This window comes from Leiobunum rupestre, chromosome 2, assembly GCF_980474605.1.
Source record: "Leiobunum rupestre chromosome 2, qqLeiRupe1.1.hap1, whole genome shotgun sequence".
Classification (NCBI taxonomy): domain Eukaryota; kingdom Metazoa; phylum Arthropoda; class Arachnida; order Opiliones; family Sclerosomatidae; genus Leiobunum; species Leiobunum rupestre.
The window spans coordinates 11,052,112-11,069,950 of NC_143385.1; the positions used below are offsets into that span (position 1 = coordinate 11,052,112).

At 32.7% G+C, this 17,839-nt stretch overlaps 1 long non-coding RNA gene across 2 annotated transcripts; it reads left to right on the forward strand.

The window, feature by feature from the left end:
• The first annotated feature begins 11,139 nt into the window (after positions 1 to 11,139).
• On the forward strand, positions 11,140 to 13,107 carry LOC149956104 (uncharacterized). 2 transcript variants are annotated; one of them, XR_016478158.1, is made up of 3 exons: positions 11,140 to 11,758; positions 11,816 to 12,893; positions 12,954 to 13,107. It is a non-coding gene; the product is annotated as an uncharacterized LOC149956104 (long non-coding RNA). The 2 variants fall into 2 exon arrangements; XR_016478157.1 differs by having other exon boundaries at positions 11,816 to 11,894; positions 11,964 to 13,107.
• The last annotated feature ends 4,732 nt before the right edge of the window (positions 13,108 to 17,839 follow it).

A 17,839-nucleotide genomic window follows, 5' to 3' on the forward strand; every position in this document is an offset into this window, starting at 1 on the left:
ACTTTGTTAACTAATTTAAGGTAAAAGAGTGTTTATTTTATGTTTAAATCCCCCTCTTTTATTGAATAGAGAAAATACCCCGCATTTTGTTTATTCATGTATATAGTGTTTTATTGTGTGTTAAATTAAGATTTTGTGATTGATTACAAACAAAGGGTTTCCATTCTGAATTCGAATCTCCCCCCTTACCCTTTCCCTTCTTTGTAACCCCCTCTCTCTGATTTGATTCACCCCACGAAAGACCACGACTCGCACTGTGTCGCCATCTTTCCCCGCCTTTGTGAATTAATATCTTTGAGCAAGGGTAGGAGAATTTTCGAGACAGTACTCGTTATCCCAACCGATACGATACGCGTTGGGGAAATATTATCCGAAAGGTTGCATTTTATTAATATTTCATTTTATGAATTGAATTTATTAATTTTTAATTTTATCATTTGAATTTATTAATATTTAATTTTATCAATTGAATTTATTAATATTTAATTTTATCAATTGAATTTATTAATTAATATTTAATTTTATTAATGGATTTTATTAAAATTAAATTTATCAATTGATTTTATTAATGATCAAACTTAATAATGTTCAATTTTATTAATTTTCAATTTTATTAATGTTCAATTTTATTAATATTCAATTTTATTAAAATTCAAAGTTATAATTATTCAATTTTATTAATATTTAATGTTATCCATATTTAATTTTATAAATATTCAATTTTATCAATATTTAATTTTATTAATATTCAATTTTATTAAACTTCAATTTTATTAATATTCAAAGTTAAAATTGTTCAATTTCATTAATATTTAATGTTATCCATATTTAATTTTATTAATATTCAATTTTATCAATATTTAATTTTATAATTATTCAATTTTATTAATCTTCAATTTTATAAATATTCAATTTAATTATTACTCAATTTTATTTACATTGAATTTCATTAATAATTAATTTTATTAATAATCAATTTAAATAATAATCATTTTTATTAATAATCAATTTAATTTAAATAATAATCATTTTTATTAATAATCAATTTAATTTAAATTTATATTTATATTTAATTTTATTAATATTCAATTTTATTTATATTTATATTTATATTTATATTTAATTTTAATATTATTCAATTTTATTTATATTTAATTTTATTATTATTCAATTTTATTTATATTTAATTTTATTATTATTCAATTTTATTTATATTTAATTTTATTATTAATTCAATTTTATTTATATTTAATTTTATTTATATTTAATTTTATTTATATTTATTTTATTATTATTCACTTTTATTTATATTTAATTTTATTAACAGATGTTAAACGGTCAGTGAGAGATAGTTATAGTGGAACTAAGACTCAATCTAAATTGCGAGCTGTCGTAAAACATATGAAACCCAAAAGAAAGCCCTTTTTTGTCACCAGGCTTTCTCAAGATTTATCAGAAACTGAACTCCAAGATTTTCATTGAAGACACCCACTTGAAAACTATTATACGCGTTAAACTAAAAACTAAACACCTAAGTTATTCCTCGTTCCATGTCAGTACTGACGATTCCGAGTTCCCTAAACTTATCGATACTAATAATTGGCCAGAAGATTGTTTATTTATGCAATATAGAGGAAAACTGCACGAAGATCAAAAATATAACTACACAACTCCAGAAATTAATAATGACGAATAATATTAGAATTGGTTATCAAAATACGCGCGGACTACGTACTAAATGTGATATATTTTCTTCAAATTATAAATTTATCTACTTTGGACATTATATGCATCACCGAGACATTGTATAACAACACACATTTTAACCTTGATTATTTTCCTAATACCTACAATATTTTTCGTTCGGATAGATTAAATTAGATATCCGTGGGGGCGGTGCGTTAATTGCTGTAAAAAATTCTTTTGCTGTAATACGACGAACATATTTAGAAGTGATACCTGAATGTGTGTTCTTGGAAATCAAAATTCACTCTTCGACGTCTCTGTTAATTGGCAACATCTACTTTTCGCCAGGTTGTGATACCAAGTTATACGAGGATTTCAGTGAATTTTGGCAGAGAAACGCCCCATATATAAAAAATGATATTATTATTTTAGGTGATTTCAATTTACCTAAGGTTGACTGGTTGATAAATTTTATTACTCCCACCTTCTTTTCTATTACTTCTGAGATCAACCATAGTAGAAAGTGGGGCCGGAACAGGATGAACAGTTTACCCGCCCCTATCAAGAAACTTAGCTCATAGAGGACCCTCTGTGGATCTAACTATTTTTTCTTTGCATTTAGCAGGTATCTCCTCAATTTTGGGGCTGAAAATTTTATCACAACCGTTATTAATATACGAACCCCAGGGATAATTTTTGAACGAGTACCATTATTCGTTTGATCAATTAAAATCACAGCAATCCTTCTCCTTCTTTCGTTACCAGTTCTCGCGGGAGCTATCACGATACTCTTAACTGACCGTAATTTTAATACTTCTTTTTTTGACCCGGCGGGAGGAGGGGACCCAGTCTTGTACCAACACCTATTCTGATTTTTTGGGCATCCAGAAGTATATAATTTAATTCTCCCAGGGTTCGGGATAGTTTCTCACATTATTAGACACCAGACAGGAAAAAAAGAACCATTTGGAACACTAGGGATAATATACGCAATATATTGGTATCTTAGGATTTGTTGTTTCGGCCCACCACATATTCACTGTAGGGATAGATGTAGATACACGGGCTTACTTCACCGCTGCTACAATAATCATTGCTGTACCTACAGGAATTAAAATTTTCAGCTGATTAGCGACAATACACGGATCAAAGCTAAATTTAGACCCATCTCTTTATTGAAGCCTAGGTTTTGTCTTTTTATTTACCATAGGGGGACTCACAGGAGTAATCTTTGCAAACTCTTCACTAGATATTATTCTCCACGATACCTATTATGTAGTGGCACATTTTCATTATGTCCTATCAATAGGAGCAGTTTTTGCCATTATAGGAGGAATTGTTCACTGAATACCCCTATTTACAGGACTAGTTATAAACCCCAAATGATTAAAGACACATTTTATCCTAATATTTTTAGGGGTTAATTTAACCTTATTTCCCCAACACTTTCTGGGTTTAGGGGGTATGCCCCGGCGCTATTCCGACTACCCAGATGCCTACACCTCGTGAAATGTTATATCTTCGCTTGGTTCCACGCTATCCATAATTGCAATAATTTATTTAATTTTTATCATTTGAGAAAGTATAGTAGCCCAACGAATCATAGTATTCTCCTCCCATATACCGTCTTCTGTGGAATGGGCCCATCAGCACCCCCCTATAACTCATACTAATACTCAATTAAATTTAGTATTCAATTATGGCAACTTGAAATAAAATTCTCTTCCCAGACGCAGCTTCACCTATTATAGAACAAATAATCTTTTTCCATGACCATACTTTAATTATTTTGATCTTAATCACTATCTTAGTTTCATATATAATAGTTAATTCATTAATTAATAAGTTCTCAAATCGGCTCCTACTAGAGGGCCAAGAAATTGAGACTTTCTGAACAATCATTCCCGCTTTCATACTTATTTTTATTGCCTTCCCATCGCTACAATTACTTTATATAATGGATGAAACAAACCACCCAAACATAACCATCAAGACTATAGGGCACCAATGATACTGATCGTACGAATATACAGATTTTAAAGACATTATTTTTGACTCTTATATAATCCAAACAAATGAACTTTCAAGAAATAACTTCCGATTACTAGAAGTAGATAACCGAATAGTAATCCCAACTAATATTAATGTCCGCCTTTTAATCTCAGCTACAGACGTAATCCATTCATGGGCAATACCCTCAATAGGAATTAAAGCAGATGCTGTCCCAGGGCGAATCAACCAACTCCCTCTTTTATCCCTACGAAATGGAGTATTCTACGGCCAATGCTCGGAGATTTGTGGGGCAGAACACAGTTTTATACCCATCGTTCTAGAAAGTATCCCGACACAAAATTTTATCAACTGGATTAATATAGAAGGTTGGGAAAATATATAAATAATACCATTAAGTGGCTGAAATTGTAAGCATTGGTCTCTTAAACCATCCTATGGGTTCCCCCCTTAATGAAGAGGGTAGTTAACAAATAACAGTATTTTGTCAAAATACAATCGCAATCGCCCCTTTTATTGCCACAAATAGCTCCTATAATATGAACTAGCCTTTTCTTTTATCCTCTCATTTTAATAAGATTAACTTTCATTATACTAAGTTTTTACAAAAAATTCAATGTGAGGGCCATAGACAACCTACCAAACCAACAAAACAAAAACTTAAACTGACAGTGATAACTAATTTATTCTCCACTTTTGACCCATCAACTTCACAAGATTTCTCAATAAACTGAATTAGCGCCTTTAGTCCTATCTTCATTATACCCTTATGACTTTGGATCTCACCAACGCGAAACAATACTTTAATAAGTAAGGGGATAAACTCCTTAACTAAAGAACTTACAGCGCTATTGGGGAGAACTTCAACACAAGGAATACCCCTAATTATTATCGCACTAATATGAATAATTCTAATTAATAATTTAATAGGATTATTCCCGTTCATTTTCACCGCCACGAGCCACATAGTTATGTCACTAAGCTTAGCCCTTCCAATCTGGGTCACATTTATACTATTCGGATGACTAAATAATACAAATAAGATATTTGCACACTTACTTCCTAACAACACCCCAATTGCTTTAATAACCTTTATAATTCTAATTGAAACAATCAGAAATGCAATTCGACCTATTACTCTCGCCATCCGATTATCTGCTAATATAATTGCAGGGCACCTCCTTCTAATGCTCCTTGGTAACCAAGGAACAATTAATTATTTTACTAAAAGAGGGGCAATTATTTCGACACAATTCTTACTCTTGACCCTAGAATGAGCAGTAGCCATAATCCAAGCTTACGTTTTTATCGTTTTAATCTCCTTATACTCCACAGAAATCCATTATGAAGAACTTTCACCCCTACCATATCGTGGATCAAAGCCCATGGCCTTTAACAACATCACATAGTGTCCTATTTATAACTTCAGGTATTATTAGATGGGTGTACCTAAAAGTTAACTTTTTACTATTAATTAGACTAATAATATTATCTCTATCAGCCTACCAATGGTGGCGAGACATCACTCGAGAAGCAACATTTCAAGGCATACACTCCAATAAAGTTATAATAGGGCTCCAATGAGGTATAATCCTATTTATTATTTCAGAAGTATTTTTCTTCATCTCATTCTTTTGGGCTTTTTTGCATAGAAGATTATCCCCCAATATCGAAGTAGGGATAATCTGACCCCCACAAAGAATTCAACCTTTTAACCCTCTCCAAATCCCACTACTTAACACAACAATCCTTCTATCTTCAGGCATCTCAATTACATGAGCGCACCATAGACTCCTACATAATAATTTTTCACAAGCTAAATCAGCCTTAGCAATCACTCTAGCCCTAGGGGCATACTTCACACTTTTACAAGACTGGGAATATATCGAAGCTCCTTTTACCATCGCAGATTCAATTTACGGCACCACATTTTTTGTCTCAACAGGGTTTCACGGCTTGCATGTAATTGTAGGATCCACCCTTTTACTAATTTCCTTACTACGGCATAACAACTTTCATTTCTCAAGTCTTCATCATTTTGGGTTTGAGGCCTCAGCTTGATACTGACATTTCGTAGACGTAGTTTGGTTACTCCTATACTCAATAATCTACTGATGAGGTAGCTATCTACTTAGTATAATCAAAGTACAATTAGCTTCCAACTAAAAGGTTTGAATAAATTAGATAATCATTATAACACTAGTTTTAATTGCCCTAATAATTAGATTCTTATTTATATTTATCACCTCTAATTTAGCTTTTGCTCCCCACACTGCACTAGAAAAAATTTCCCCCTTTGAATGCGGATTCAACCCTCTTTATAAGAACCGGGTTCCATTCTCTCTCCAATTCTTTTTGATTGCATTAATTTTCATTGTATTTGACATCGAAATTGTCATTATAATCCCCATCCCTATTAGAGACTTTATGTTAATAACAATAGTTACATCCGTTATTATTCTAGTACTTATCTTAATACTAGGGCTATTACACGAATGGCACCAAGGTGCACTTAATTGAACTTAAGGTTAGTATTTAAAAGATAAAGTTTAATTTGCAATTAAAAATTGTAAGTCTACCTAGCCTTAATCCTTTAATAGTAGTATAACATTACATTCAGTTTCGACCTGAAAAAAGGACAAACCCTATTAATTTAATAGAAACCAAATAGAGGTATCTTATTGTTAATACGAAAATTGAAAACACTCCTATTAAAGAGACTAAATAAATAAAGCCGCTAACTTTAGAGATGTTAATTGACAACATAGTCTTTATTTTTATGGTGTAAAAAACACATGGGATTTTCATACCCAAACTACCTTCGGTTAAAAATACCTATAAAATTCTTACCCTAGTTGCTTTAAAACTATATTCTACTTAAACTATACAAGTAATAAAAAAGAAAACAAACTATAACTAATAAGATAAGACCTAATTGTGACCCTAAAAAATTATACTGATAACTTTGCATTTTCACTCTTATTTCACCTAAAACCCTATAGACACCTACACCCCCTATTAATTCATTTCAACTTAAGTCCCCTCTAACCACGAGCCTGCCAATCTTATCTCCTAAAAGCATTGTAGGGTAAGAACTAACCCAGTTTAAAAATCACATTCTCAATAAAAAATTTATCACCATATTAACAAATTTTACTAAAAAACTTCTATAAAATACATTTAAGACTACTAAAAATAGCACCAAAAGAACACAAGTAAGAGTAAAAACCTTTCCCCCAAGAGATAAATAAACACCAGAAACATAATCTAAAGTAAGCCATTGAACTATACCCCCGAAAATTACCCCTAAAAGTCTTATACCCCCAATCGAAAAATGTATAGTGCTATCCTCCTTATAAGTGAGTAAACATCCCCCCTGATAGTCTCTTATACATAAATAGTAAACCAGACGAAATCTATAAATTATCGTTATAAAAAAAAACAAAGAAAAAACCAAAAACGATAAAGAAATTTTTAGCCCCCATAAGATATAACTCAATAATTAAATCTTTAGAATAAAACCCACAAGAAAAAGGAATCCCACACAATCTTAAAAAACTTACTAGGAGCCCCAAACCAACAAGAGGAGAACTCTGTATTAGCCCTCCCAAAACCCGAATATCCTGATAACCAAATATACTATGAATAACAAAACCGGCACACAAAAATAATAAAGCCTTAAAAATAGCATGGGTCAAAAGATGAAAATAGGCTATTTCTCAGAGACCTAAAGAAAGTGTAAATACTATCAACCCTAACTGACTCAGAGTGGACAAAGCAATGACTTTCCTAAAGTCTATTTCTACACAAGCACCCAAACCCCCTATAATAAGGGTAAATAAAGAAATCACTATTAAAACCCCCTTTAGTTCTAAACCTAAGAGCTCCTCAGAGCGGATAAGTAAAAATACACCTGCAGTTACTAAAGTAGAAGAATGTACTAAAGCAGAAACAGGAGTGGGGGCCGCTATAGCTGCCGGTAACCAACAAGAAAAAGGTAGCTGTGCTCTCCTAGTTATCGCACCTATAATAATTAAAGCCCCAACCACATTTAAATTTCTACCTAGATCCTCAGGGGAGAAACAAATAAAATTCCAGCTCCCACTTGAGGCCAAAAAAGAAATACCTAATAAAATACCCACATCCCCAATACGATTCATTAAAACAGTGATTATCCCAGAATTATAAGACTTAATATTAGGGTAAAAAATTACTAAACAATAAGAAATTAAACCAAGCCCATCCCACCCTAATAACAAAGATACTAAGTTAGGACTTAAAACAAACAAGCCCATTCTCAAAACAAATAAAACTACCAGATAAGAAAATCGCCTAAAATTCAAGTCAGCTCCTATATAACTTCTTCTATAAAAGAGCACGAATCTTCTAATAATTAACACTACAGAAAGAAAAAATAAACCTAACCAATCGAACAATAGTATAAAACTCATTCTAACACTCCCCTCATATAGAGAGTACTCTAAAACAAAACTTTGACCATTTATTAACAAATTTAACTGGTTGAGTTTGCGATAAATATTGAAAACACTATAGATCGATTTATAATTTTTAAGGGGCAAAGGCGACTTTAAAGGGGTAATATTCATCCGAGGTAACGTGGTGATGGCGTTATTTGTTAGTAGATGGCGCTCTGATAGCAGCATGACGTCATAATTTTGATTTTCAACGATTGGTTGAAAGTTTTCAGTTTTTAGAGGAGAACGGTTTTGTCGAGATTTAAAATACCAAATTCTCTTCCCTGATTGGATAGTTTAAAATAGTTTTATAGTGCCATCTATGGCGGAGAGTGTTAACTTCTATTAAAATTAATTGTTAATTTAAATTACAAAAATTATATATTTTTAATAAGAATTTAAAGTACTATAATTTAGTAATTAATTAATAACTTTTAAAAAAGTTTATTTCTCGTAAACTTTCTAGTGTCGCCATCTATCTCAAACATTATTAAATAGGAAGGTACCTCGGGTGGATTTCGCCCCTTTTTGCATATTTCCGTGTAGGCAATATGTTAATGCGTCTATACCAGTTAATTATGAGGAATTTAATTATTGCAAAGGCGATTACCATCTGCTTTACAAATATCTCCGTGATTCTGATTGGTCTTATTTCTATATTGATTCAGATGTTGATAATTGTGTTAATTTACTTACCGATAAAATTAATTCGGCCATGAATTAATTTTAAATAGAGATAAAAGCGAGGGGTAAGACACTCAAGAACTCAGGTGTACATTTGCTATTGGAACTCTTATGAACTCCCCTGAACTCTAGAGAACTCTCAAGAACTCCCGCGAACTCTCAAGAACTCTCCTCGAACTCCCGCGAACTCCCCGCGAGCTCCCTCAAACTCTCGAGATCTCTCCCGAACTCACCAATGAACTCTCTGGAACTCACCCCTTGAACTCTCAAGAACTCTCGAGAACTCTCCCGAACTTTCGAGAACTCTCGAGAACTCTCAGGAACTGTCGTGAACTCTCCCGAACTTTCGAGAACTCTCGAGAACTCTCAGGAACTGTCGTGAACTCTCCCGAACTCTCGAGAACTCTCCCGAACTTTCGAGAACTCTTCCGAACTCTCAAAAACTCACCAATGAACTCTCTGGAACTCTCTGGAACTCACCCTTGAACTCTCTGGAACTCACCCTTGAACTCTCAAGAACTCTCGAGAACTCTGCAGAGTTCGAATTCCCGGTGTACACAAAAATCCTAAGTGTCTTACCCCTCGGATAAAAGTGTTATGACAAATAATTTATGTGACATGGCTTTGAAACATCCAAGAATGTTTTGGAAATATGTTAATCGCAATGTCAAAAGTAAATCAATGGATATACGACTAAAATGTAACGGTAAATTTGTTACCAGCCCCGTTGAGCTCGATGAAACATATCGTGGAATCTTTATGAGGGGCCAACATGCTTCTCCATAGACTTTGAAAGCACTATTAATGCTATCAAAAACGTAAGCTTTTTTTTCCACTTTTAAATTTTAAGCGATTTTCATGCCCAAGATTCAGTATTATGGAGGCTAGCGATAGCTTAACGGGTTTGTTATTACTGTCAACTTAAAATATAAAACACTTCATAATCGCAATACATTGCATGGTTTCCTCGACAGTAGGTAAAATGCTACCGAAGGCTTTGCTTTATTGAAACATTTTTGACATGACGGCTTTACTTATCGGCTGGGAAGTTCATGAGCAACCCTGTTCCAAAGTTTGAAAATAAAATTTTGGTCAGTACCGCCTAAAAAGTTTTAAATCTTCTCAGTGTTAATAAACGTATTATTTGTAAATAAATTTGGTTGTGGTGCATTTAATTATACATAAAGAATTATTTAAAAAATAAAATAACTATAATCTTGTGTAAATTAATTGTTATCAACATTTAAAAACTTAAGCCTTTGCACCCCTGTACGTATACGGTAATAGCTAAATTATACAACTTTCTTATATAATAATTAATCATTCTGGATCGATTAGTTTTTACATATTTAATGTTAGCTATCACATAGTACTAACTATTATTACTAAACATTTTTATTAAAGTTAATGGTTTATTTGGTTGAGCTGCTTTGAAAGGAACGGATGATTCGCTGTTTTCAAAGTACATTTTGGCCAATAACTTTTTATTATTTAGATTTTAGGTTGTATTATTTTTCACTCTCATTCAAGGGTTCACTTAAAGCCCTAATTTATAAAGCAGTAGTTTATTTAGTGAAATTGTAACTCCAAAAGTAAGTTTTGCGGTGGTGTCTTTGAAAGGAACGGATGATTCGCTGCTTTCAAAGTACATTTTGGCCAATAACTTTTTATTATTTTGCTTTTAGGTTATATTATTGTTCAATCTCATTCAAGGGTTTACATAAAGTCCTAATTCATAAAGCAGTAGTTTATTTAGTCAAATTGTAACTCCCAAAGTAAGTTTTGGGGTGGTGTCTTTGAGAGGAACGGATGATTCGCTGTTTTCAAAGTACATTTTGGCCAATAACTTTTTATTATTTTGCTTTTAGGTTGTATTATTAATTAACTGGTCTTTGACCACCTGACCACCGTTATTTCCAAGGCTGCTGCTCGCGAGAAATATAAGATCTTCTCGTCATTTTGTTTTACTATTTCAGGCCATTGTTCGCTCAAGAGCGATGTTTGGTTCCTTAGTTTGGGGGTGGTTGTAGCGACTACCTTTTGTTAAAAATTGAATCAATTCAAAGAAAATTTATCGACAATCTTTATTTCTTCTTTTTAAAAAACACTCGTAAATACAATTTTTAAAATATGCTCAAAGATTTTGGCTTAAACACATTGTACAATTCTCGTAAGCTAGTGGAACTTGCATTTTTGTATAAATTAGTGAATAATATAATTCCTTGTCCTAACCTATTATCACAAATAAATATATCTTTTAATAATAATAATTTGTTTATTTATAGACCCTTTGGATACAGTAAATTCTTAACTGGTTCGGCCAAGTCGGAAGACGACTTTTAGCCAGCTTGGCGGAAATACACACAAACAAAGAAAGATAAAAAAAAAAAAAAAGGTGAACAAAGATAAACTTAGTTCTCCAATACAAGTTCTTTTGCTAGTTTTTTAAAAGTAAATAGGTTAATTGTAGAAGGGAGCTTTAGTAAATTCATTAACTTTGGGCCGATACAAAATATAGATTTTAATTTTAATTCAGTGCGTGCGAAAGGGACTTCTAATATGTACAGTTTTCTAGTAAAATATACGGAAAGCCGGCTATAGTTGAATGGGTTATAGATGTAATTATTTATACATTTATATACAGTGATTAAACATTGAAAAGAAAAATTTTTTGAAACAGTTAAAATATTGTTTTGTCGGAAAAGCGGGGCGGTGTGGGATAGTGGAGGTTTATTTTCGATGAGCCGAATAATTCTTTTCTGGAGTACCACTAAGCGGTTTAGGTTTTGGAGCGATGTATTACCCCAAATAGTAATACAAAAGGTAAGGTGGGAATGTACGAAGGCATGATAAAGTTGTTTAGAAGTTTTGACCCCGAAGATATGGCGACAACGGCCTATAAGGTAGATTGCAAAAGCAATTTTTTTCGAAATAATGTTTATATGTGCACTCCATTTAAGATGAGGGTCGTACCAAAGTCCAAGATACTTATAAGATGTAACCTCTTCTAATGGCGTATTGGATATTGTGATTTTTTTGGTATGTTTACGATTTTTATTTACATTCGAGAATATCATATACACTGTTTTGTTGTTGTTGATTTTTAAGAAATTGTCTCGTAGCCAGCGGTCAATTTTGTCGAGGTTATCATTGGTTTCGTCAATTAACTCTTCTAAGTCCGGGCCTCCGAGTAAGTTAAGGGTGTCGTCCGCGTATAACGTGAGGGCGTTTGAAATATTCAGGGCTGTTATATCGTTTATGAAGATATTAAAAAGCAGCGGGGACAGGATAGAGCCCTGGGGAACGCCTTGGGTAATAATTCTCCTGGTAGATAGGTCATTATTAACTTTGGTTTGGCTGACACGATTTGAAATGTATGATTTTACCCACTCATAGGTAGGCCCCCTCACTCCCTTAATATACAACTTAGCCAAAAGTCTCTCGTGATTAACGGTGTCGAAGGCCTTTCTTAGGTCCAGAAACACTCCGATGACGTAATTACTATTTTCCAGGTGGTCGATTATTTCTTTATATACTTTTATTTGTGCTAATTCGACATTCGAGTTTTCAGTAAAGCCAAACTGGTGCTTAGAAATTAATTTGAATTTGTTTGAGAAGTTTAAAAGGCGCGAGTAAAAACATTTGTCGAATATTTTCGCAAAGATACTGAGAAGAGTTATTGGTCTGTAATTGCTCGGGTCATTCTTATCAGAGGCTTTATAAATAGGAATAATAATACCCTGTTTTAGAAGATCTGGGTAGGTGCCTGTGTTGAACGATAAATTAATCAAAAAAAGTAGAGGTTTTAGTAATTGTGGGGCGGTAGACTTTACTATCTTCGCCGCGATGCCATCCCAGCCCGGAGCGGAGTCATTGTCTAGACTAAGTATTATTTGTAAGAGTTCAATGTTGTCTATTTCAAGTAGGACCATTGAATTAAGCGACTGATCCACGGTGTTCAAATTCTCTGTGGCGGCGATATTCAAAGGGTTATCCAAGGTCAGGTTGAAAAAATCGTTGAACGTCTCCGCACTTAAGGTAGTTGGGGGGTTATTTTTGTTTGTTTTCCTGTTTAGTAGATCATTTATTATTTTCCAGGATTTTTTTGGGTTGAGTTTACTGTTGGCTAAAAGTAATTTGTAATAATTCACCCTGGCGTTTCGAATAAGATTGTTGCACCGATTACGGGTCAGTTTATAATTCTTTACATTAGTCTCTGTGGGGTTCCTGCGTGAGATACCTCTAAGTTTATTTCGCTGTTTTATCATATGCTTAATGTCTGGAGTTATCCAGTTATGCGATTTACTTTTTAATACCTCATAATAAGGGAAGTGTTTTTCATATAGATTAGCAAAGATACTGTGAAACTCGAGAAAGGCCATATTTATATCTGTCTTATTAAACATATTGGACCATTTTTCATTGTTTAAAGCCCCTATAAATTGATTTATATTATAATTAGAAAAATTCCTTATACGGATCTTGGGTTTAAGGTTGACTTCATTCTTATATTTAACATGGATCGCGCTATGATCAGCTGGTTTTATGTCTTGCAATATTGTAGCGGTCGTAGCGCAGTTGGAAAAACAGTGGTCTATGAGGGTGGTTTGTCTCGTTGCCTGGGTTACTAATTGTCTTAAACCATAACTTAACGTGAGATCAAGCAAACGTTTACTATTATGTGAGCTTTCTAACAGATTTATGTTGAAGTCGCCAACTAGAATTTTTTTACTCTGTCGGGTGCCCATTTTAAGGATTGCTTTTTCCAGGATAGTAAAAAAATCGTCTCTTATTACACCAGTTCTGTAGATTACGGCTAAATACACATCTTCAAGTTTTATTGTAAATATTTCACCGAACTTCTCCATCATACAAGCGTCAGTAACCACTTCAAACGGTATATCGTTTTTTAAGTAAAAGCCCACACCGCCACCGTCTTTATCGGTCCGACCACTTCCGACAAAGTTAAAATTGGGGTAGATATCGCCATAGTTCTTTTTGAACCAGGTTTCAGTTAATGCGTAAATTGGGATTTCCTCAGGGAATGAGGCGTTACAGGAGCATAATAAATTACCGAAGTTAGCCCTCACACTACAAACATTACAATAAATTAAATTTAACATTTAACTAAATAATTGAACATGAAATACAGGATTTTTTTTTTTTATTTTTTCTTCCCTTTCTCTTTGTTTATCTTTTTTCATTGACTTAGGTTTTTTTAATGATTGTTTCTGTGGCGTAATCGTATTTATAAGTTTCTTGATCAATCATAAACGAATTGGTAGATATCCATTTGGGTTTTAATGGTAACTTAGATTTGGCAAATTTCCTAAGATTAAAACGGGCTAGTTGTTGATTCACTGTATAATCGTGATCGATGAAAACAGAGGTTCCCTTCAGCATTATATTTTTAGATAATATTGACATCTTTGCGTCATAAGAGTCGGCCTTATAAATTACATTTCTACATCTATTGGGCTTAAAGGGGCCCATGCGGTATACTTGATTAGGCGAAATAAGGATTTCTAATTTTAAATTTTGGGTGAGTAATTCTGTAACTGTCTTAACAAGAACATTTCTTTCTTCGGTTTCTTTGTCAGCTAGCCCCCTAATCACCAAATTGTTTCGTTTTAGAGTAACCTCAAGGTTTTCTATACGCATTCTGTTAGCTTCCGAACGCGTCTTAGCCTGGGTATCAACGACTTTAAGGTCATCTTGAAGGTTATCAACTCTATCATTAATATCTCCGATTTGGGTTACAACTTGTTCTAGGTTATGTAAACTAGTTTCCATAGTGCATTGTCTATTCTCAATTGCCGCTATAGATTTTTTCGTATCGTTTACACTAGTTGTTAGATCGTCTAATTTACTATTAATCGATTTAAGTTCTTTAAGTAGTTCAGAGTTAGCCATTTGGTTTACCTCTGTTACGTTATCCTCATTGGATTTCGAGTTCCAAACTACGAAATTCAAGTTTGTTTAAAACTAAAATTTGTCATTGGACCCCGTTAACCGAATTAAAAAAAAACAGCTAATAAGTATGCTTCCAGGATTGATATATTTTCCTGAAAAATTTCCGACCTAAAAAACTTTTCATAACTATTATTTCATTTTTATGTTACTTCGATTTAACAGAATATTCATTGTTTTTTTGTTTTTTTTTTCTCTGTTTTCAAATGTTGTTAAATATATTGAACGACAACCTTTTATATAAACCTTCTATGTGTTCTAATAATAATAATCAGCTAGGCTAATACCCAAGGCACCACCTTAGGCCTAAGTCGTCAAGCGACTTTTGAAGCCTTCTATTTGAAACAAGCGTGTATTAACTTGCTGATACTCCATGTATTGTTTTAATACACATTAAACACTCTTTTCATTTCATTTCATTTATATTTAATTTTATTATTATTCAATTTTATTTATATTTATATTTAATTTTTTATTATTCAATTTTATTTATATTTAATTTTATTATTTTTTAATTTTAATTATATTTAATTTTATTATTATTCAATTTTATTTATATTTCATTTTATTATTATTAAATTTTATTTATTTTTAATTTTATTATTCAATTTTATTTATATTTAATTTTATTATTATACAATATATTTATTTTCAATTTTATTTATATTTAACTTTATTATTATTCAATTTTACTATTATTCAATTTTATTTATATTTAATTTTATTATTATTCAATTTTATTATTATTTAATTTTATTATTATTCAATTTTATTATTATTCAATTTTATTTATATTTAAATTTAATTGGTGCGACGCGGCTACCTGCGGTTATTTGTGCGACGTGCCCGTCCTCTTGGGGGACTTCCTTCGTCTTATTGCTGATTGTTGTACAAATCTCCTAGTTTGCATTCCTAATTTTAATTTTAATATTGTTTTGTGTTTTGCGACTGGATCGCCTGGTGTTGTTAACGAGTATCGCTGATGTTTAGGAATAGTAATTTTAAGGTGTCGGTATTTTTATATTACGCTGGACTCCCGATAGTATTTTATATTCTGTGCTAATGTGTACTAACAATATTTTTGGGCATTATCATTGTGATGACACTTTCTTTTTGCTATTCTATCTGATTGTATAATATTTAACATAATTGCTTGCCCGTTATTTTTCCCTTGGTTAAACCGTGAAACTGATCAACTGTGTAGCATTTTTAGTACCCTAGGCTTAGTGTTCTTACATTTATTCCATCGACTGATTAAGTTGTTCACTGCTCTGTTATCGATGCCCTAGCTTCTCTGGTCATAATGGCAGGTTCTTTAATTAAATGCTCTAAATGTGCTAAGTCATTTGTAGGTAAGCAAAAGTCTCTGCTCTGTCAGTCATGCTGTAAAAAGGTACATTTGTCATGTACAAAGGTTACTGAGGCCGAATTTATTTCGTTCAAATGTGACGATAATTATGTATGCGACCACTGTAGACATTCCACGTCAACGGCCGCATTAGATATCACGACGGCATCAGTTCGAAAAGGCGACCCACTAGATCCTTCAACTCTTATTGAGATTCTTAATGAGTTTCATCACTCTGCATTGTCTGCAAGCCTTACGAACAGTAGTGACTCTGCATTGGATTCTCTACATCTTGCTGTATCTGGGATTGTGAAGCAGATGGCTATAATGCAATCTTCTATTGATACTATTCTAAAAGAAAATCATGATCTCAAACAAATTATTATTGGGAAGCCACGAATGACGCGTTCAAACTCCCTACCGCGAAGTTCCACACATTTGGTTCCATCATACACCGTTGCTGCGACTAATAGCGATCATTTTCTACTGCAGCCCAAACAACCAGGATTGGGTAAGACTCAAGGATGGTCAAGAGTTACCGTCGACGCAAAATCCATCAGGCCCCAACACGAGAAAAATTTCTCATAACAACAATAGAACAAAAAATGAGGAAATCTATAAACTTAAGCTAAAAGGCCTAGTTTCACTTTGAATCTGGAAAAAAGGGTTCAGGCTGGTATGTGGCGTTTAGTTATATTCATTGAGTTGGGAATAAATAGAGGTACAACTAAATCTGACTGGCGAGGGACCAATTTCGTTCAATAAGGAAAATTATTCAACTTTATCGTTCTACCGTGGCGGCATCTGTCTCTAGTGGTGGAAACTATATTGCAATTGAATTTTTTCGCGAATCTGATGCGAAATTGAAATGTATGATTTATCGTAACAAACAAACCTTTGAAGTTGTTTAAAAATAATTTTATTCTGTCAACACGATCCTTTGTAACTCAAGTTACGGTGAGTTAGCTAATAATTATTTATTTTCAGCCATGTAACTTTACAAAATATAGATGGCGCTACCGCCTAATTATAAAGATGAATATCGTACAGTCTTATCAGAACAGGTCCCGCGTAACCATGGCAACCGAAATCGTAATTGTAATTCTAGCAGTATTATTCCCAATTCAATGGTTATATTGAGTGAAGCATTTGCGTACTCTCTTTATATATAAAGTGAGATACACGAAAAAGAAAACAGAGATTAAACGATGTACAGCAATTTAAAAATCCCATCAAACCCGCCTACTATTTTCTCGTCGTGTATCCCGCTGTAGTAAAAAATAGATACATTTCATCCTGACGAATACTAGTTGTTGTTTAACTGAACTGCTTTGAATAACTGGAATTATTCATATCCAAATATAACATAAACAATTCAAACACTTATTACTGAAATATTAACGTAAGAATAACCGACACCGTATCACACCATATGATCACACGTTATCTATACCCAACGCTACTTTAGGAATATTGGCTTGAGAAATTTTCACTTTCCTAAAGAATATCACTATAATATTCACGACTTACCTAATTTTCCCTAAGTAAAAAAAACTGTAACATCTCCTATAGAAATTAAAACTATTTTTATAAATTTTATACAGATTGCCAAATTTAACGTAGAAAATGATCACTGAAATAATAACGAACAACCGATATTCTCTAT